General features: G+C 52.4%; 1 protein-coding gene across 1 annotated transcript in view; it reads right to left on the bottom strand.

Annotated features, from left to right (window-relative positions):
* The window catches only part of RAPGEF1 (Rap guanine nucleotide exchange factor 1), a 233,375-nt gene that overhangs the window by 205,861 nt on the left and 5,364 nt on the right, over positions 1 to 22,150 (bottom strand). Inside the window, exon 2 of the mRNA XM_027104474.1 lies at positions 3,214 to 3,267. The gene's annotated coding sequence lies outside the window, so the exon portion shown is untranslated. The remainder of the gene's footprint in view (positions 1 to 3,213; positions 3,268 to 22,150) is intronic.

The raw sequence follows: 22,150 nt of genomic DNA, 5'->3' as shown, positions 1-22,150 counted from the left end.
AGTTTCCTCATCTGTGGGTTGGGGGTGGAAATCCCTACTGTGTGCAATGAGAAGACATTCACAAAACTGCCTGGCATGAAATAGGTCCTTAATAGTCTCGGTTCCTGACTCTCAGCCCACAACTTCCCTGCACTGTCCCCTCACCTCCATCCTAGAAGCAGGGTCCTTCTCTCTGGTCTCGGGAGAGGATCCCAATCCCCTTCTGACAGCAGAGTTCAGGCACAGAATGGCTTCTCCCCAGCAGCAGGCAGTGTTGATGAGAAAGACTTTGCCATTAGCCATGGGAACTGTGCAGTAACGGTGACATTTCAGGACTGGCTCTTGGGGCAAGAGATTTTCAGGCTGAATGTGACGAATGAGGGGGTGGGAGGAGGGGGAGTGAGGAGGGGCTGGTGTCCCCCAAAGATAAGGCGTGAAATCCCAGCTTCTCCACTCCCTGGCTGTGTGACCTTGGATAAGCCTCTTGACCTCTCTGAGCTTCCCCCTCTGTGAAATGTGGGTGGTAACTGGTGCCGATTCCTATCCCCCAGGACTGCTCTGAGGACCACATGGGCTCCGTAGGTGAAGCCTTTAGGCTGGTGCCTGGCATGCGGCACGCCCTGCCCTCCCTAGTTGCTGCTGCTGCTGTGTTTACTTTCTATACCAGGAGCTGGTAGAGTGTTTGAAAAATTCATCAGCCCCAAAACCTCGTCTCCCCAGCAGCAGCAGCAGGGCTACGGGAATACAGCTCGAGGCCTGGGGAGGGGCAGACATTTCCAGACTCCTACCAACCTGGCTGCTTTGAGAAAATACCTAACTTTTTGCCCTTGGACTGGCCAACCGTGTTCACGGCTCGACTGGCTTCTAGAGGGAGTGGAGGCCCAGTGAGGCCGAGGGACTCGGCCAAGGTCACTGTGCCCCAGAACCTATGTTTCTCCGTAAGCCAAGCTGCCTTCTCCCAGTGCTGTTGGTGCTCCTGAGGGCCTGGCTGGTGAGAGCACTGGGGAGGGGGGAGCTCTGGACAGCTAGCATCTTGAGGCCACGGGACGGCTGGAATTTTCCAGGACCTGCCTACAGGAGCAGCGACCCTGGCCAACCTGCCAGTCTGTGCAGAGCTCCTGGCACCGACCCAGAGGCAGCTTCCAAACATTCTTAGGCGGAGGGCACTGGGAGGCGGCCCAGGCTCCCCGGGAGGGGAGCCGCCTGTCTCCGCCCAGAAGGCGGAGGGGGAAGGCTGACCAGGGCCTGGCGTGGAGAGGGAGATGGAGAGGGCACAGCTGGGTGACAGGCATCTCTGTCCCCATCTCCCCTTCCTGCAGACAAGCAGAAGGGCAAGACGAGGAGGGAAAGCAGGGAGATGGAGAGGGGGAGGGGAAAGAGAGACAAGGTAGGGGGGCCTCCTTGGCCGTTAAGCAGGAGTGAGGGAGGTGGCCTGGCTGTGTCCCCATGGATGTCCTCACATGCTGTCATGGCCTGGGAGCAGTGCTTTGCCCGTGAAATGGCCAGGGTTTCCTCCCCTTCCTCAATGCCACCTTCCTCTGCGGTTTGACACCATCCTGGTAGAAGAAGTAATTAGGTGACCAAGTGGCCACTATGGTGGCCACTCCAAGGGTCACAATCCTATGACCCTGTCCCAGGTGGGGCCCACCTCTCCTCCCCCAGGAAGCCTTCCTGGATTGCCCTCAGCTCCACTGAGCACCTCTACCCCTCTGGGCCCTGCCACACTCTAAGCAGTTGCCATGGGGCATATGGAGGGGTGGAGGGGTGGAGGGGGTGCAGGTCATTTCATATCCATGGAATAGTGGACCCTTCACAGTGAACCATCCAGTTCTGAGGGCCTGACGGTGTCCAAGCAGCTTCCCAAGTTCCCGGTCAGCATCCTGAGATGGACCAGTCTTTCCTCTGCGTGTGTCTGACACACTGGGGGCGGGGAAGGAGGGGGAAGGGAGGAGGAGACTTTGACTCGTTTTCTTAGGCTGATTTAGTGGCATGAATGATGCAAGATTGCCCTTCAGTACACTGAGTAAGAAAACAGCAAGGCTGCCCCCCATTTTTTCAGCACTTCTTACTTGCAGGGACCAGGCTAAGTGCCTCCTACGTGTGCACCTCTGAGATGGGCCTGACACTGTCCCCACCTTACTAAACAGAGGCCTGGAAGTGGCCCAGGGTCTCACAGCCATGGCAGGAAGTGGCTCTCAGCCAATGGGGAGCATTCGAAGCCAGATGAATGACCAGCCCCGCCCCTGAATTCATCCCCGTTTTTAGAGACCAGAAAATAGAGGCCAGTGAGTTCAATGACCACCTTGAGGTATCACGGGTAATCGGGTAGATCTAGAGCCTGGGGTTCTTCCTCCTGACCGGGGATGGCAGACATTCCACTGGCTGCCTGCCACGAGTCGATCTGGCTGCCTGGAGCCCTGGGCTAAGAAGGATCCAGAAGCCATGTTTGGGCCCAGTGGGAAAGGGCACTGGGGTTGATTAGCAATGTCTGTCAAGGGTGTGGGCAGGGGAGCAGCGGCCTGCCTGTCACACGTTGCCCTGCTGGATTATATCCTGCTAGCCCTGAGCTGACGGACGCCTTCCTACCCTGGCAGTCAAGAAGTCAATTTGATTTCCCTGGGGGCCTTAGCCCATCGGTCCTAGAGCTACAGTCTGGGGGCTTCACGGAGGGACTTAGGGGACCGTGACAGCCTTTGACAACCTGAGTGGATGCTGGCACATCCGCTGGGCATTAGCGGTGATGCCCTGGTGCCTAAGGCTTTCTGCACTTTGGGTTTTAGCCTGAGCCACAGCAGGGAGAATGCTGGGGGTTTTAATAAACCTTTCCAGAGAACAGCTTTTGGAGCTGGACTGTATTATCATAGAAGAACTGCCCTGGGATCTGAAGACGAGGGGGGCCATTCGGAATCTACTGCACCATTTTCATAAGAAGCCAAATGAAATTCAAGCTCCAGCTGCCTCTGGCTCCCAAACCACGCCCTCGGGCTGCTTCTGCATCTCAGCGCTGCAATAATAAATCTTCCTCCGTGAAGCACGCAGAGGTGCATTTCCCCGACCCGCTGTGGGTGTTGGGAGGCAGCGCAGGTCCTTGCGACATCGAGGGTATATTACGTGTGTCCGAGGAAGGAAGGAACAAGTGTGCAAGTACGGCACTGGACCTGCTTAGCGGTGCTGACCATATTGGCTAAAAAGAGTTCGTCTCGGAAATTGGCTTTCCGCCTTTGTTTGTCCTACCTTAACGGGGCTCAGGAAACGGGAGCTCAGGGTCCTCATCCAGAGCAGAGGAATCTGGAAGTGGAAATGAACAGGAGAGTAAGAACGGCAATGGTGATGGTAATCACAGTGACGTGCCAGGTGCCACGCGCCGGGGGGCTGACCTCGTGCCAGGCTCTGTGCTAAGTGATTCAGGTTAATTTCTGCAACAGCCCCCTCAGTGGGTGGTGTTACTAGTCACAGAGGAGGGGATGGAAGTCCAGAGAGGGGACGTGACTTGCCAGGGGTCACACAGTCAGTAAGAGGCAGGGCTGGGATTATTGCCACTGGCCGCTAAAGCCTCTGCTACTAGACGCGTCTGTGGTGGAATTGGGCTGCCCTGGCTTTGGTGTGTAAGGCTCTAGGGCCAGCCCCGGGTCAGGAGGGAGCTGAAGCCTCTATCCCAGGGGAGGTATGGGTGGGGTCTTCCCAATTCCTTCCCTTGGTCCCTCTTGGACTCCTAGTCTTGGAACTGGACACTGAGCCAGGGCTGGGTCTCACCCAGGAGGTTTTAGAACTTTCTGGACTGCCAGAACCTTTAGAATGTAGCAAAAAATGATGACACTTTGATCCACTGGCTTGTTGGCATGAGTCTGGACTGCAGCTGGGAACAAATACATTCTACTGGAGGCCTCCAGGGACAAGGTGAAGGCACCTCAGAGGTCACCCAGGTCAGAGGTCACAATGTCAAATAAGGAAGAAGGCTCCTGGTGGGGTATGGTAACCCAGGGCATGCCCCACTTCCCCCCCCCCCAGTTTTTGTTTGTTTGCCTTTAAGTATAACCCACATAGAAAAGTGCCCAGAGCGTACGTGAGTATGTGAATGAGTGCCCACGAGTGTATGAATTTACACACACGGGACGCCCGTGTAACCAGCACCCCAGAAGGCCCCTCCCATCTATGTGTGCATTTCTTGTAAGTGAAATCGTACAGCATGTCCTCTTTGTGCCTGGCCCGTATCACTCAAAATCATGCCTGGGAGATTCACCCACGTTGTTGCCTGTCATGGTAGATGACTCATTCTCATCGCTGTATAGTATTCCTTTGGGTGAGAATACGACATTTTACTCATGCTGCTGTTGTTGGGCCTCTGGGTAATTATATACACGCTATGAATGGTCTGAGGCATGTCTTTCCTGAACATGTTTATGCGTTTCTGGTTGGAGCAGAATTGCTGGGTCATTGGGTATGCATATGTTCAGCTGTATTAGATTTGCCACACAGTTTTCCAAAGTGTTGCTTCAATCTACCTTCTACCAGCAATGCGTGACAGCTGCAGTTGTTCCACATCCCTGCCAACTTCTTGGTATTCTCCATCTTTTCATTTTAGCTGTTCCAGGGCATGTGTAGTGGGATCACACCACGGTGCTCTTTGCATTTCCCCGATGGCCAATGAGGTTGAGCCTCTTGTTATATGGTTATTGACCATTTTTCTGGGCCCTTTTTTCTCCTGGTATGTTTGTCTTTTTCTTACTGGTTTATAGGCGTGTTTTAAATACAAGTCCTTCCATTGCAAATAACTTCTATTCTGTGGATTACCTTTTCCTTCTCTTAGTAGGTTCTTCTGTTGAGTAGATATTCTTACAACAGTCCAATCTATTAAGTTTTTAAATTTATGGTTAGTGCTTTTTTTTTTGCCATATTTAAGACATCTTTGCCTATTCTGAGGTCACAAAGATGTATCCTCTAAATGCTTTATTGCTTTGCCTTTCACATGTAGAGCTGTGATCCACGTGGACTGTGTTTTTTGTAATTTGTGAGGTATGTTTTTGAGGTGACTTCCTTTCGCCATTATACTGTAGGGGTGCCCCTGCTGACTGTGTTGGGTGGGTGGGGGGAGCTTCTGTTTTTGGAACCTCTCTCTGTTCCACCGGTCAGAATGTCTATCCTTGTGCCAATCCCATGCTGTCCTAATTACCACGGCCTCATAATAAGTGCCATCTCGCTCTGTTTCCAAGATCTTCTTGTTTGTTCTTGGCTCTTTGCTTTTCCATATACAATTTTACATCAGCTTGTCAATTTCTACCAAAAAGAAACCACTGGCATTTTGGTTGGCATTGCATTGAGTTTAGGTATTAATCGGGGGGAAAGCATATTTACAGTATTGTAGTTTTCCAATCCATGAACATAGTATATTCCTCTATAACCTCATTAATTTCTCTCAATAACATTTTGTATGTTTCAGTGTAAAGGTCTTAGGTGTCTTCATTAGACTTCTTCCGACTTTCAAATTTACAGCTAATTCACGAGAATAATGGCAATTCTTTTTTTTTTTCTTTTTTTTCTTTGCATTACGCGGGCCTCTCACTGTTGTGGCCTCTCCCGTTGCGGAGCACAGGCTCCGGACGCGCAGGCTCAGCGGCCATGGCTCACGGGCCCAGCCGCTCCGCAGCATGTGGGATCTTCCCTGACTGGGGCACGAACCTGTGTCCCCTGCATTGGCAGGCGGACTCTCAACCACTGCGCCACCAGGGAAGCCCAATAATGGCAATTCTAAACCTTGCCCACCTGCCCTAAAGATACAGCTGTTCTGCCCCAGCTGAGTCGGCCTGTGGGAGAGGGGCCCATCATGGCCAAATGGTCTTCAATTTTGTTTTAAATCTTGGACTTTAAAAACCCTAGACTTTGGTGTGTGTGCAGGAAAGAGGTAGCAGGCCTGAGACAGCTACCCTTTGAAAGGCCTGCATGCAGGGCGGGCCTTGGACTGGCATCTGGGAACTTGGATCTTGGGAGAGGGCCCACCACTCCCTAATATATAAGAGTGGCTCACTGTGCCCAAATTGTTGGTGCAAACCATGTGGTTTGCACCAACATGTGGGATCTAGTTCCCCGAGTAGGGATCGAACCCGGGCCCCCTGCACTGGGAGAGTGGAGTCTTAACCGCTGGACCACCAGGGAAGTCCCAGGGAATCTGCACTTCTGGCACGTGCTGGGCAGAAGGTGGCTACGTGACCAGCTGCCAATAAAAGCCCTGGGTGCTGAGTCTCTAAGGAGCTTCCCTGGGGGACAACACTACAAGAGCATACTGCATGACTCCACTGGGAGAAGACTCTTGGGAGCCCGCACCTGGCTTCCCCCGGATTTTGTTCCATCCGCCTTCCCCTTTGCTGATTTTGCTTTGTGTCTTTTTGCTGTAATAAGTCATAGCTGTGACACAACCATATGCTGAGCCCTGCCAGCCTTGCAGTGAATCGCCAGTCCTGGGGGTGGTCTTGAGGACCCCCCGACCCAGAGGGTCAGAGCTTGCTGCTCCTGGGCCAGCGCTGCTTCCAGGAGGGTGTCCCTGCTGGGAGAATGTTTGCAATCTAACGCTGTGCGAAACAGAAGTGGGTACAGAGCATTCTGTACCACACGACGTAATTTCATTTCATAAATAGGATGTCTCAGCATTAAAAAGTAAGGAAATCCTGACTCATGCTACAGCTTGGATGAACCTGGAGGATATGTTGCTACGTGAAACAAGCCAGACACAGAAGGACAAACACCGTATGATTCCACGTGTATGAGGTCCCCAGAGAAATCGAATCCATACAGACAGGAAGTAGAATGGTGGTTGTCAGGGGCTGGGGGAGGGGAAGCTGGGAATTAGCGTTCAATGGGGCAGAGTTGCAGTTTCGGGAGATGAAAAGGTCTGGAGATGGATGGGGGTGACGGCTGCACAGCAATGTGAATGGACTTAATGCCCCTGAACTGTACACTTAGAAATGGTTAGAATGGTAAATTTTGTGCTACGTATAGTTTACCACAGTAAAAAAAAAAAAAAAAAAAAAGAATACACTAAAATAGGATGTCTCTGTGTTCACACGGTCACAGTCCTGGAAAGCCACAGACCGACCCGCTCATTCATGGCCGTCACCTCCGGGTGAAGGGACTGTGGGAGATAGTTCTCTTTCTGCTTTTCTATTTCCCACTTTTTTTGGGCATGGGCTATATATTGCTTTTTTAATGTGAAAAATGTCAAATACAGAAAAGCATGGAGAAAAATAAAAGAAACATTTATGTACATATTCCTTTTGTAATTCGGAAAAAAATTCTATTAACAATAAATATGATGAGGGGGAAAAAAATATCAATGTCCTCAACCAAACGGAACTATTGGAAAAATAAGGACAACCTACTTGTTCTGCAAAAACACCGCAAGCCATACTCCAATTGGAAAATACTCTGTGGAACTCTGTGCCGGGGCCTCTTCTGAGGAAGCCGTTTCTGGCCGGGCAGTGGCCACCAGGGTCATGACTGGGAGGCCCGCGTGGGTTCCTGGCCACCCAGACCTCTGACTCGGAATCCCTAAGGGGCCCGGGTGCGGTACGGTAAAAATTCCAGGTGGTCTGACGGTTCACTGGGCTTGGGAAGCCCTGCCTCTAGGTTCCTTGCCACTGCGCTTGCAGAGGCCTCCTTCACCTGCTGTGGCTCTATTCCTGTTTGGTTTGGATCCTGATCCGCGTGTGAACTGGGTCCTTAAAGCCTGTCTGTGGCCAGACCCCAGGAAGTGGCGCCGTCACCCCCAGGGAGCCAAGTGGAAAAGATGGGATGTTCTAGAAGAATCCATCACCTCTAACAGCGATGGCCCAAGGTGCTCGCCCCTGCAGGGAAAGCGCCTCACCCCACATTGTCACTGGGATGCTACAGGGAGAGGGCGGGGCTCAGGCAGCCTGTGTGACCTGTCCAAGGTCATCCAGCTAGTGGGTCTGCAGGACGGAGGGGTCCTGCAGCCCTGACTCCGTAGGCCCTCTGGAAGGGCGCGGTCAGGCTGACACGGAGGGAGCGGGCTGTGTCCCGTGGCCCTTGTCTCTGAGGCGGCAGGCCTGGACCGCTCTTCCGAGGACCGCTCTCTCCCAGCCCCAGAACCTCGCTTTCGCTCTTCTCCACCTCCTGGAGAAACATGTGGGGGCGACAGCAGTGGGGGGACCAGCAGAGGGACAGGCAGGGGCAGGTCCCGTCTCCCCACCCATACCCACTCCCCAAACCCTTCGCTCCAGCCCAGCTTCGCGGTGGACGAGGTCTGCTCAGAATTCACAGCTGCTCAGGGGCTCATGAATTATGTACGGGCGCCAGATCCATCTGTCAGCACCCTGTCAGAGAGGAATCAAAGGCCCCGGCGGCTGGCCGACAGCTCTCTCTGTGCGGAGAAGCAGCGACGTGGCTTTCAAGGCCCGCCGAGGGGCCGCCGTGTGAGCCCTTTGCCCGTGCTGGCGGAGCCCTGGGCGCTCTGCTCCCCGCCCCTCTCCAGTGCCCCGTCTCTCTGTTTCTCTGCCAGGCGCAGATCTGACAAATGTCTTTAAAGGCAGGGGAGGGGGTAACAACAAAATACCCTGGCCCGTGTGTTTTGAGCGCGTTCCAAGATGCTCCTTGTGAATAATTGATACCAGCGCCAGGTTTGTCATGAGACGGTCACCTTGGGTGGGGATAGTTTCAGACACATCACAAGCTTCCTGTGGAGCTGACGAGATGGCCACTCCCAGCCCACGCCCCCGTCCCAGTGGTGGGTGGTCTGGCTCCTGCACAGGAGGTTCTGAGTTGCTCCGTCCAGGCCTCAACAGCTGGATAAGCGGAGGGCAGGGCAGAGCTAGAGCACGGGAGTGGAGGTGGGTGGGCGGCCACTGGGCACCCCTGCCCTCAGAGAAGCTGGAGATGGACTTGGGAGGGCGATGTATCCGTAACAGATGCCCACAGACTGCGTGGCTCAAGACGACAGAAACGTACCTTCTCACAGCTCAGGAGGCCAGCGTCCAAAGTGTCGGCAGACGGAGGCTCCGAGGGAGAATCTGTGGCTTCCCCTCCCCTGGCGTCTGGAGGCCCCGGCACGCCCCAGCCTTCCTTGGTTTGTGGACACGTCACTGCGTCTCTGCTTCCATCTTCACGCGCTGTGTTCTCCTCTGTGTTTCTGTGTCTGTGGCTCTCCTTCCTATAAGGACACCTGTCAGTGGGTTTAGGGCCCACCCTAATTCACGATGATCTCAAGATCCTTACTTTAATTACAGCTGGAAAGACTCTTATTCCAAATAAGGTTGAGCTGAGGTTCCGGGTGGACACGTCTTTGTGGCGGGGGGCGGCCACCATTCAACCCACTTCAGCGGGAGACACAGCAGCACAAGGTACAACAGGGCCAGAGCCGCCTGGGCCAGACGGTTGCCGTGGCCTCCTCCTCTCAGGGCACAGCTGGGCCCCAAGCCCCGCCTGGGACGGAGTCCCAGGACCCGGAAAGGAAACCTCTGGGAGCCGCTGCTGGCCTAGCTCCCCGCGGCAGCCCACCGCGCCCAGGTTCCAGCTGCTCTGGCTGGGACGGGATGTTTTATTATCACTTAGCAGACGAGGGCTGTGAAACTCAGAGGAAGTGACTTTCCCGGAGACCCAGGCCAGGGAGTGGCGGCTGGGTCACGGTCGGCGTCTGGGTGACCTGGGGACTACCTTCTCTCGTTCTGGGCTGCCCAGCTGTGCTCCGGCCCCTCTGTGCTCCGTCGTCTGTGGGGGCATCATCTGGGATGCTGCTTCTACCTGTGCACATCCCCCAGCCTCGTCTGCCCTCCCTCAGCCACACCCTCCGGGCCAGCCACTGCAGCCTCTTTGTGGTCCGTGGTTCTCAACGCTACCGTACATTCAGGTTCCCAACCCTGGATATTCAGATTGAAGGGAGTGGGGTGTGTGTTTTCCAGGCACACAGCTCATCCTCCAAATAGCCTTGTACTCCTGTCGAGCAGGGGAGCCCTCAGAGCATGGGCGTAGCCCCTCCCCGCTCCCCCAGGGCCCTGCACACAGGAGGTCCTACTGCAGCGGAGAGGGGGCTGGAGGTCCTACTGCAGCAGAGAGGGGGCTGGCTCCATGAGCTTCTCGTGGCCCCGTGGTTCGGACACACGTGACAGTCTCCCCTCCTGGATCAGTCAGGGTTATTGGGATCTAAGCAACAGAAAGTGACTCTGGCTAATATCAGGAAGAATAAAGAAGGATTTGTGGAAGGAAATGGGGCTCCCAGAATCAAAAGCAGCAGTAAACGTCTCACACCCACCAGGACGGCAATGATCAAAAAGCCAGAATACAGCAGGTATGGTGAGGGTGTGGACAGCTACGGACCCTTGTGCGCTGCTGGTGGGAATGTAAGATGGTGCAGCCGCTATGGAGGGGCCGTCAAAAAATTAAACATAGAACTGCCACTTGATCCAGTCCTTCCATCCTGGGTATGTTCTCAAAAGAATCGAAAACAGGGACTTGAACAGATGTTTGTCCACCCGTGTTCACAGCAGCATTATTCACAGCAGCCAAGAGGCGGACACAACGTAAATGTCCCTTGACGGATGACAGATAAACAAAACGTGGTCCGTCCACACAACGGAATGTTACTCAGTCTTAAAGAGGAAGGAAATCCCAACACAAGCTGCAGCATGGATGAACCTTAAAGACATTATGTAAGTGAAATAAGCCAGACACAAAAGGACAAATACTGTGTGATTTCACTGATGTGGGGTATCGAGAGCGGCCCAATTCTCAGAGACAGGAAGTAGAATGGTGGGTGCAGGGGCTGGGGGGAGGGGGATGGGGAATTAGTGTTTCATGGGGGCAGAGTTTCAGTTTGGGAAGATGGAAAGTTCTGTGGATGTATCGTGGTAACGGTTGCACAGCACCGTGAATGTACTTAATGCCACTGAACTGTGCACTTAAAAATGGTTAAAATTGGGCTTCCTGGTGGTACAGTGATTAAGAATTCTCCTACCAATGCAGGGGACACGGGTTCGAGCCCTGGTCCGGGAAGATCCCACATGCCGCAGAGCAACTAAGCCCGTGCGCCATAACTACTGAGCCTGCGCTCTAGAGCCCGTGAGCCACAACTACTGAAGCCCGCGTGCCACAACTGCTGAAGCCCATGTGCCTAGAGCCCGTGCTCTGCAACAAGAGAAGCCACCGCAATGAGAAGCCCACGCGCTGCAATGAATAGTAGCCCCCACTCACTGCAACCAGAGAAAGCCCACACGCAGCAACGAAGACCCAACACAGCCAAAAATAAATAAATAAAATAAAAAATTAAAAAAAATGGTTAAAATGGTAAATCTCATGTTATGTATATTTTGCTACAATAAGAAAAATTAAACTGAAAACTACAAAGCGAAGGTGAAGAAGTCGGTGGCGGAAAGGGCAGGTGGGAGGCAGCTCGGGGGCAAGGGGAACAGGAGCGAGGCCAGGCTCTTCTTGGCTCTGAGGGAGAAGAGGCTCCAGCCGGCGTCCAGCCCTCGGATCACTCAGCTCAGCTCGGGGGTCAGCATCCCAGGGAGCGGGGCTCAGCTGGCTTGGTGAGGGTCTTGTGTCCATCCCTTGTTCAGGGGAAGGGGGCGCCTCCAATGACAGCCCTTCCAAGACAGCAGACGTGTGTCTGGCCTGGGTTGGGGGCTCCCGAAGTCACCTCGGAGTGCTGCCTCCGAATAAGGTGGGACAGATGCTGGGCCTGCAGAAACGAGCAGGGCTGTGCCGGGAGAGGACGAGCAGTGCTTGGAAGCCTGCCGACCACCGCAGAGTCTGAGCCCGGGGACACCAGCTGGGGCTCCAGGGACATGTGCAAGGTCAGCTGCACGAGTTGCCTGGGAGCCGGAGCTGGGCGAGCTGCTGGTTGGACCTCCTATTTGGCCTCCTCTGCCCGCTGTACGGAAACTGAGACACTTCTCTGCTCACTCCGTGAGTGGGAATCGGGAGTTCCAGTCGGATAGACCCAACCTCATCCAACCAACCAGTCGCTTTGGGCAAACGAACTTTCCGAGTACCACACGGCCCTACTCCTTCCCAACCTGGCTGCTTGTAGTGCAGGAAATGGGATGGAGGCTGAGGGCAGGGGTCTGTGGGTGCACAGCAGTCCATCCTCGCCACTCTCTGCTGGGAGTGGCTGCCCAGGAGCCCTCAGGACTGAGCACTACGGGTGAGGCTTCAGGTCCCGGTGGTCCCTCTTGGCTGGGCCCTGGGGTGCTTGCTCTCTGGCTGGCCCAGTCCCCCTTCCCAGCCCCTCTGTGTCTCCCCCGTGTGCTCCAAGTGACCCCTGGCCTCTTATCAACCACCACAGCCTCGGCTGCAGGATCCTAACTGCTTTGCGAGCTGGTTCCACAGACTGTGAGCTGGTCCCACAGACTGTCAGCTGCTTCCAGGCATGTGGGGTCGCTGCAAGCCATCCAGGCCATAGGGGAGCTGCAGGGGCCAGGTTTCCCAGGTTGGCTGCGGGCAGCCTGGGAAGTGATCTTCTCCCAGAGTCTCAAATGTGAACTTGGACAGAAACCTCGCTGCTCCCAGTTTTCCTCTGGACCAATGTAGCATCCCTTTGGGCCAAAGTCTGGAGAGGGGGCACGGGGACACATGTGCTCCCCTCCTACCTCTCCTCTGCATTTCTCCACTTCCTGCCCTTCCCTGTCTACCTGGAACTTCCTCTAGTTTGCATGGGCGGGCAGGGCTGGGCTTCAGGCTTCCCACTTCCTCTCCATCAAGAGAACATGCAGGGATGGATTGGTAATGTCTGCCATGGACAAGGCAGTGAGGAGGCAGGTCTGTGTGCTACTCATTTGCCACCTGGGGCTTAACCACTTCAGGCTCTGAGACACGGCTGGCCATGTCTAGCAAATGTTCGGTGGGACCGAGGACCCCTGAGTGAGAAGATGTCCACTGGGGAGAGGGCGTTGGGTGACTAGCCTGATGGAGCAACAAACCTCAGTGTCCCCTGGTGGAGATACCATTCTGAATTGGACAGTTACTTGAGTTTACCCTAGGCCTACCTCCTCAAAGGTTCACACCCACGTCCAGAGGACAGGGAGGATACGGTTGAAAACTGGAAGATTCCACTGGGATCTCTCTAACAGAACGAAACAAAAAGCGAGGAGATCCTGCTGAGCTTGGAGGGTAGAAAACTTGGAAAGTCCCACCCCAAAGCTCACCCTGATGACGCTTCTCCACCAGGTTTCAGGACTGTCTCCCTTCTGCTGGGAAGACGATCATCAATTTCTACATGTTCCTTTTGATGACTCTGCCCTGAGGATGCCCGTTTCAGCATTCTGGCTCCTCCAAGGGAGGACTAAGTGATATTGGTTTCTAGACGTGGCGTTCACTCCTGCCAGCAAAGTCATCCATCACTGTGTGCAAACGGCTTGCCTCCTAAAGGCCACATTATGAGAAGATGCCAATAAGCGTATTTACATTTGCCGTTGCTCCAACGGGGCAGCCACGCAGGAGCATCTGCTGAGTCTGGACTTTTGTCCACATCCCCATCTGCTTCTCCAGCCCTCTTCATCAGTTGTAGATCGAGTCCATCTTGGGTAAACAATCGTTGGTGGGTTGCTGGGCATTTTCTTTTCCTTTTAATTTTCTGTATCAGGTTTCATTAAAGCAAGGTGTGCTTGACCCTGTCAAATCATATCAAAACAGGTCTCCCTGCTGCAGGAGGAAAACCATCAGCATAAATTATTGATTAATCTTCATTCAGACTAATCTATCAATGACTTTCTCCGGCTCGGTGGACCTGGGGAGCCGTTAGATATTTCAATGCAAACAACATTTGAAAGCTTCATTTCAAAGACGTCTGAGACTCATTCAATAGCAGTCAATTGCTTCAGCAGCAGTGGGGGGCTGCCCCTGAAATGCTGAAGTGCAATCATTCACTTTGGCCCCAGTTCAGCAGTGCCTGTGATGTGTCCTGTCTAGTCAGGGAGTTCCATCTGGTCCCTGCTCTAGGCAGGGGGCAGCTCACGGCTCAGTGCGGGGGAAGAAGGGGACAAAGATAGACACATGCACAGACCATGCAGATATAACTTGTGAGTGCTATGATAGGGGTATTATGGAGTAATATTGATAATCGCACAGAAACCTATTGTGATCATAATGGAGATCTAATGTTGAAACTGATTTGGGGAAGATATCAGGAATAGCTTTATGCAGATAAATTTGAAAAGTGAATGAAACAGACAAAATATTTTAAAAACACAACTTATCAAAACTATCACAAGAAAAATACCTATCTATTAAAGAAATTAAATCCAAAATTAAAACTCTCTGACAAAGAAATTTCATATGGCTTCACTGGTGAATTCTACTAAACATTTTTTTTTTTTTGCGGTACGCGGGCCTCTCACTGTTGTGGCCTCTCCTGTTGCGGAGCACAGGCTCCGGACGCACAGGCCCAGCAGCCATGGCCCATGGGCCCAGCCGCTCCGCGGCACGTGGGATCTTCCCGGACCGGGGCACGAACCCACGTCCCCTGCATCGGCAGGCGGACTCTCAACCACTGCGCCACCAGGGAAGCCCCCTCTACTAAACATTTAAGGAAGAAATAACCCCAGTTTTACACAAAATCTCCCAGAGAGTACAGAAAGAAGGGATACTTCCAAGTCATTTTATGAGGCTTCCATAACCTTAATACTAAATCCTGACAAGGACATTACAATGAAGGAATATTATGGATCAATTATTTTCAAGAAAATAGATGCAAAAATGCTTTACAAAATATTACTGTATCAAATAAAACAATATCAAAACCAAGTAGAATTTATTTTAGGAATGCAAGGTTGGCGTAACGTTCAAAAGTCAATCACAATATAATAAAGGAAAAAAATACATGATCATCTTCATTGATGCTAAAAAATGATTTGATGGAATTCGATACCACCCACGAAAAGAAAGCTCTTAGCAAACTAGAAATAGAAGGGGACGTCCTTAACTTGATAAATGATATATATTAAAAATCTACAGCAAACAGCATACTTAATGGTAGATTACAGAAACTTCCACTTCCCCTAACCCCAATCCTGAGACTGGAAGTGAAACGAAGTTTCCCATTACTATCACTTTTATTCTACATTGTACTGGCAATTCTAACAAGGCAGTAGAGCAAGAAAAAAAATAATATATAAGGAGTGAAGGAAAAAAGTGCACACTTGTCATTAGTTATAGAGGATATCACCATACACACTGAAATTCCAACAGAATTTACAACAAACTACCAGAATTCATAAGTGAATTTAGCAAGATTCTGGAAACGATGTCAGAATACTCACTTTCCTTATTCCAGAAACAAACAAAAAAGAAATGAAATGGAAAATAACATTTACAATAAAATAAAAAATAAAATACTGAGGAATCAATCTATGGAAAGACATACGAGACCTGCCACTATACTGAATGAAGCCTGTAGTTTATTTAACAGCATTGTACTGAAGCCCATTTCCTGGTTTGGATATTGTAGTGTAATTATGTAAGGTGCCACCATTGTGGGAATCTCGGGGGAAGGGTACACAGGACTCTCTCTGCTATTTCTGCAACTTCCTCTGAGTCATCATGATTTCAAAATAAAAAGTCTTTAAAAAGTGTACACCCTTTGATTTAGTAATCCTGTCTTTGTGATTCCAGCCTAAGAAAAAATTAAAACGTACTCAAAGGTTTAAAGGATACTATATTTTTGTGCTAGGACTGCCACAACAAAGAACCATAGACTGGGTGGCTTTAATAACACAAATTCATTTTCTCACAGTTCTGGAGGCCAGAAGTCCAAGATCAAGGTGTGGGCAGGATTGGTACCTCCTGAGGCCTCTATCCTTGGCTTGCAGACGGCCACTTCCTTGCTGTGTCCTCACATGGTCCTCCATCAACCTGTGTTGTTTGTGTCCCAATCTCCCCTTTATAAGGACAGCACTTGCATTGAATTAGAGCCCATCCATGTGACCTCATTTTACCTAATTACCTCTTTAAAGGCCCTGTCTCCAAACAGCCTAAGGTATTGAGGGTTAGGATTTCAACACATGAATTTGGGGAGGGGGGGACATAATTCAGCCCACATCATCTTATCCAAGCATTGTCTCTATTAATGAAAAACTGAAAACAACCTATGTGTCCACTAATGGGGGATTGGTGGAGTGAACTGGGGGGCACGCATGTGATGGAACACTAGGTATTTGAAAAGACAGAAACGTATGCTTATTAATGTTTAAAGATGCTCACAGGACGCTCGTGAGTAAAAGAGCCAGTTACACTATGGCCTATAGTAGTACAACCTGATATTTGTTAAGAAAAAAATCTGTATCTGTATCTGGAAGGGTTTGCATCCCCACAGTAACTGTGCTGCTTTCTGAGTGTCATGCTTATGAGGAATTTTTATTTCTTCTTTGTGATATTTTCTATTTCTTGCCTTTAAAAATAATGAACATGTATTATTTACATAATAACTTTTAAAAAACTTATTAAAAAAGAACTTTGTAGCACGTTTTATTGCCCTGGGAATTCACTAGAGAAAATCACGAAGAGAAATTCCAACAACTAACAGTGTTCTTATTTGTAAGCAATAGAACTCGTTTCTAGCTGATTTAAGCAGAACAGGGATTCATTAGAAGGGTGCAGGGCTCACAGACTCTCCAGAGGAGGCTGAGGACCCAGCTCAGAGCCCCTGAAGCCAGGAGGGAAGAACCAAAGCCAACAGGATGGGTTAGGGAAGAACCAAAGCCAACAGGATGGGTTAGTGAAGACGCCGCACTGCCACTGGGCACAAGATGCCGTGGGGGCTCTGACTACCACTGTGCCCGGGGAGCCATCACCCGTCACCATGACTGATTCCGCAAGGTCCTCACCGCTCGCCTCTGGTCAAGGTCGGGGTGGGTGCCACTGATGGGCTGAGGGCACATCTGGGGCACATCTGGGGCACATCCGCCGTGGTCAGCTTTGACAGTGGAAGGGGGAGGCCTCCGCAGACCCGGGAAGGCATTTCAGGTGTTGGTGACCAAACAGAATGGCATCCTCGGCCCTTATGAACCAAGAACAGGGTCAGCAAACTATGGTCCATGGGCCGAAAGCCTGTTTTTGTATAGCTCGTGAGCTAAGAATTGCTTTACGTTTTTAAATACAGTAGTAAAAAAACAATTAAAAGAAAAATAGTATTTCTGGACATGTGACAATGTAATGAAGTACAATTTCAGTGTCTATAAAGTTTTATTGGCACACAGCCACATCACATATTGTCCACGGTTGCTTCTGCACGATGATGGCAACTTCAACAGGGATGAGCAAAGCTGTAAATATTTACGATCAGGCTCTTTACAGAAAGTTTGCTGACCCCTGACCCAGAATGATGATTGCCTCCAGCCACAACCATACCCTGTTCACTGTTCTCATTAGTAAAGACCAAGGGATCTTTTGGGGCTCCTTGTAAGGATGTAAGGCAGGATGTAAGACGGCTTCTCAGAGACGGGAGCCGGGTCCTCACGCTGAGCTGCTCTGAGCATGTCTCAGGTGTGTCTCCTGGTCTCTGCTTCTCATCCTGCATCTCATCAGAGCTCCTGCTACCCACCTGCTTCTTTACTGTCTTCTCTAGAGCTTTTCTCTGTAGCTCTGGGTTTTTGCTTTCTCGCAGTTTCTGATTCCTCATCGTCCCAGCGTGCTCCTGGCCCTTTCCAGGCCCTCGCTCCACCTCGTGACCCTCTCTCCCTGTGTCATTCTCAGTTCGGCTCTCTGGTTGGTCCAGCCTATCTAGGCAAAGCTTCTTACACCAGGTCCCGTTGTGGGCCAGTGACCAGTAAGGGCCTAGCCACTCTTGGTCCCCTCAGCATGGCCGGGGCGGGGGAGCCATGAGATACACGGCATGGACACCTACAGCTGCCCACGCACAGGGAGATGTTTCCCTTTGAAGATGCTGGGGGGGTTGGCAGATACCACCATGTCCAAGGAAACCACAGGGTGATGCAAACCAGCGATGTGAATCCTGCACACGTTGTGATGCGTTCAGAGGCGTGGAGGAGGGCCGTGCAGGGCTGTTGAGAGGGTGCCAGGCACCCTTTCCATGTACTGGGCCATTTACTCCTCATATAACCTTGAGAGGGAGACCAGTGGGCTGGCCAAGCCTGTCTCCCTTTCCTCCCAGGCACATAGCTGGAGGACATTTCCCAGCTTCCTTTGCAGTTTGGTGGAACCATGTGCTGAATTCAGGCCATGGAACATGCGTGGAAGTGATAGATGCCACTTCCAGGGCTGGCTCATAAAATCCTCCTGTGTCAACTCCCTGCTTTCTCTTTGCCAGGATCTGCCAGCTGGACGTTGACACCAGGGCAACCTTGGAAGCTACATGTAGAAAATGACAGAGTGCCTTTAAGCCTGGGTCCCTGAGTCAGTGTATGGAGCAGAGACCCTCCTGGTCTGGGTCCCTGAGTCACTGTTTGGAACAGAGCTCTTCCTGGCTGCTGACTGCACTTTTCACGAATGTAGTAGATTAAAGATGGTCACACATTCTGTGAACTTTTCCCATTGAAAGGAGGGGTCTATGTTCCCTCCCCTGAAATGAGTGGGCCTGCTAACTGCTTCAACCAACAGAATACAGTGGAAATGATACCATGTCTATTTCTGGCCCCAATCCTGTTTCTTGGAGCACAGGCTCTCGGGGCTGAGCTGCTGTGTGAAGAGGGTCTACCCTGCTGGAGAGACCCCAGGGAGAGGGAGAGGACCAGTAGAGGCCAGGCTTCTGGTGTCTATGCCAAGGCACCAGATGGCTGGCAAGTGAAGCCACCTTGAACCCTCCAGATAAGCTCAGCCACCAGTGATCTCAGTCAATGCCACATGGAACACAAACTCCCCCAGCCAAGCTTTGCCTGAATCCCTGGCCCCCGAAGTCATGAGGTTTAATAAAATGGTTGCTGTCGTAAGCCACAGTTTTCAAAGTTTTTTTTTTTTTTTTTTTAAATAAAGTGGTAGATAACTAGAACTATGAACGAGAAATAAATTTCTATTATATCACTGACGTTTTGGGGTTTGTGCGGGTGCTGGTGTTCCCTTAACTAATCTGGGAGATGCTATTATTAGGCCCACATTCCAGGTGAGGCACAGGATGTCCTGCCCAAGCTGATGGAGAGGTAGTAAGGGGCACAGCGAGGAAGCGGCTCCGGACCGGCTGATCTGGGCTGGCTCCGTTGGCCGACTGCTCCTGGCTGCTGGGTAGATCCAGGTCTGCTCTATCCGTATTCATTCTGGGGCAGCTCTTTGCAAGGTGCGTCACCTGAGCGCAAGAGGCAAGCCCTGCTGTGCGCGCACAACGCTAGCCACTGCTCGTGGCGAATCTGCTTATCTTCACGGGCTCAAGCCAGTCCCAAGGCCACGCCCAGGGTCAAGGGGTGGAGGAAGTGCACTTCGCCCACTGGGAGGCCACAGCAAGGGGTGAGGACACACTGCTGTAGGGAGGGGAGGAATTGGGACCAATGATTCAATGCATCCCAGGAGGCTGAAGTCCGGCTGGACGGGAAGACGAGGAGGAGGCCACTTTAGGCTAAAGGTAAACCGCCTGGAGCTCCTATAGTCCTAATACTTCAGTCCTTGTGTGACAGCCTCAGCCCATCTTGGGTATTTTGTCCTCTGTCCACATTTTGACATTGAGAGCTCTTGTCCCCTGGGGGAGGTGAGCTGTGGGTCCTCTACCCGGTCCCTGGGGGCTCTGGACCACCCTTCTTCCCAAGCCCCTGGGCCGGGCGGCCCTCTTCTCCCCCTCGGCTTGTTCTGTCCCCCTGGCAGGTGTGAGCAGCCTTTGGTCACCGAAGATTTCCAGTCCTGCCAGACTGACCCTCCCCATCGCAGGCCCACCGGCCTGGGGGCAGATGAATGGTGCCCCCCCCACCCCCGCCCTCTCCCTGCACAGAGCAGAATCGATACAAACTAACCACGCAGCTGGCAGACTTGTCAGAGGGAGCCTGGCTCCACTGGGAGAGGCAGGCCTTAAAGACGAAGGTATTTTCAGCCAGAAATTTTATGGGAAGAAAGGTTGTGTCAGGCCTGAGAGGGCCTGTTGTTCATCGCGGCCAAGGCTCCTCTGGAAAGAGGGGAGAAGCCCCACGCAGGCTTGAAGAGCCCCTGCTGCTGGGGGTGGTGTCCCCTCCCAGAGCTTCTGAAGACCATGTGAAAGTGCTTGGTGACTAAGGGATTCGCAATTCCCGACCTCCAGCTTTCCTAAGTGTGAGAGTGAACCCTTCTGCTCAATAGCTGTGTTTTCTCTTTAGTGGGAGATGCTCCGAAGTGTCTGGGGCCCTTCTCTCATCCCAGCGTTGTAGAACCTTCTGGGTCCTGGCCCCCTTTGATGGAGGCTGTAGACCTTCCCCCCCATCTGGTGCAAGTTTGCCAATGAAGTCAACTTGCCTGTCATGGGGCTCTGGAGCTGGGAGAGACCCCTGGGGTCCATGGATCCCCGATTCAGATGGCCTCCCTACTCTACGGGGCACTGGACACTGGGCTTCCCTGCTACCCTACCTCTCTCCTAGGGTAGGGGGAAGGCACGGCTTTTTGAATTCCAGCTGTGGGACTCGGCCTCTGGTAGGAGGTGCTGGGTGAGCCAGGCTCTCAGTGAGGGCAGCTCCTGTCCCAGTTTTCTGGACCAGCCTGCAGGTTTCCCACAGATGTTCACAACCCCAGCACCTCTTGCTCAAAATCCACCTGTCCTTCCAGGCTCATTTCAAACGCCACCACCTCCAGGAAGCCCTCCTTGATACCCAGGACCCTTTTCTCAATTCCCCATAGCCTTTGTCTGTTCTTTCCTGAGGGCCTTGTGACCCCCACTGGACTGCATGCATCTGGAGGGAAGGGCCCGAGCCCCAGAAGTGGCAAAGCTTTGGTGCGCACAGCTCTGGGGTGAAACCGTACCTCCTCTACCTTATAGCTTGTGACCTGGGGCAAGTCCCTTATCTGGGCAGTGAGACTGTGGGCAGGGGGAAGGTCCCCCTAGAGAGGGAAGGGGGAAGCTGGTGGGCAGCCGAGCCTGGGATCCTGCCCTGACCCAGGCTGGAGCTGAGCTTGGGGAGGAAGGACAGGTACAGCTTTGGGGTGCCTGCCCCCCACTTCTAGTTCCCCATGGATGGCGCTTCTGGTGATGACACCTCACTGGAAGTTGTCAGGCCCCAGTGACTCTGTGTCTCATTTCCTTCGCACCCTCGACCTGCGACCTCAGAGGTCGTATCGCTGCTCTCCCCCTCACCATCCCCCTCCCTGTATGAAAAATTCCGGCTTTTATTACAACTAATGATCTGGGGGCCAAAACAGATCTGGAATTTCACTTCCTATTCCCCCCACTTTCTCTCCTTTAAGAAAACGGCGCGTCCACACATCTCAAAAGCCTGGGTCCTCTGGCGTTTGGGATGGAGCCAGTCCCGAACTCACTGGAGCGCTGTCCCAGCTCACTGCGTAAAATGAGGCTGATTGTGCCAAGGACAGACCTACCCTTTCATTTCCCTCTGAAGGATGTTTCATTTTCAGCCTGGAAACCAAACATGGGGCTGGGCTAAGAATCCAAGTGCTTTGCTTTAAACGGATCCCAAATTACTGTCATGGCCACGACCAACAGTAACAACAGAACAACAGCGGCAGCTGACTTTTATCTAACACGTTTGTTGAATCTGCACAAAATCGAGGTACCATTCGGGTCAAGGAGGCCTCCGACTGTGCTTGTTTGCCTCTCTCAAGAGGGAACTTACTACCGCGAGCCGCTGGGCTTAGAGGATTCCAGGCGCGTGCGCCCAGTGCCTTCCGGGGGTGCTGGCAGACGCTGCAACGCTTTTGCTTTCAGACAGCAGGGCTCCTGGTTGCAAGAGCTAAATGGATTTAGGCATCTCAAACAGGAAAGCATGGGAATGGAGGGATGTCGGAAGCTTCCAGAATCAATGAGAACGGCAGGAGCTGAGGCTGGCGGCGCAGCCGGAACCACAGCTGGGCAGGCGGCTGCTGCTGCCGGCACCAAGGCCACCGGATGGGCCCTGAACTGTCCCTGAATCTTCGCTCCGTTCTCCCAGAATCCGAAGCCTCCAACTGGTTGAGCCAGGCCCATGCCTGGCCCAGCAGTTAGTGGGGCGGGAGGTGGGGAAGAGGGGGCGGGAGGTGACGGGAAGAGCTGGCGTCCTTCTAGGACTCACATGCTGGGAACCCCGAGCAGGATGGGTGAACTCGGGCTCCCAGGCAA

The sequence above is a fragment of the Aethalodelphis obliquidens genome, unplaced genomic scaffold (genome assembly GCF_003676395.1).
Source record: "Aethalodelphis obliquidens isolate GAN/ISIS:26980383/991018 unplaced genomic scaffold, ASM367639v1 scaffold7, whole genome shotgun sequence".
NCBI lineage: Eukaryota > Metazoa > Chordata > Mammalia > Artiodactyla > Delphinidae > Aethalodelphis > Aethalodelphis obliquidens.
The sequence above is the reverse complement of the archived record's forward strand: the minus strand, read 5'-3'. Positions and strand labels throughout refer to the sequence as shown.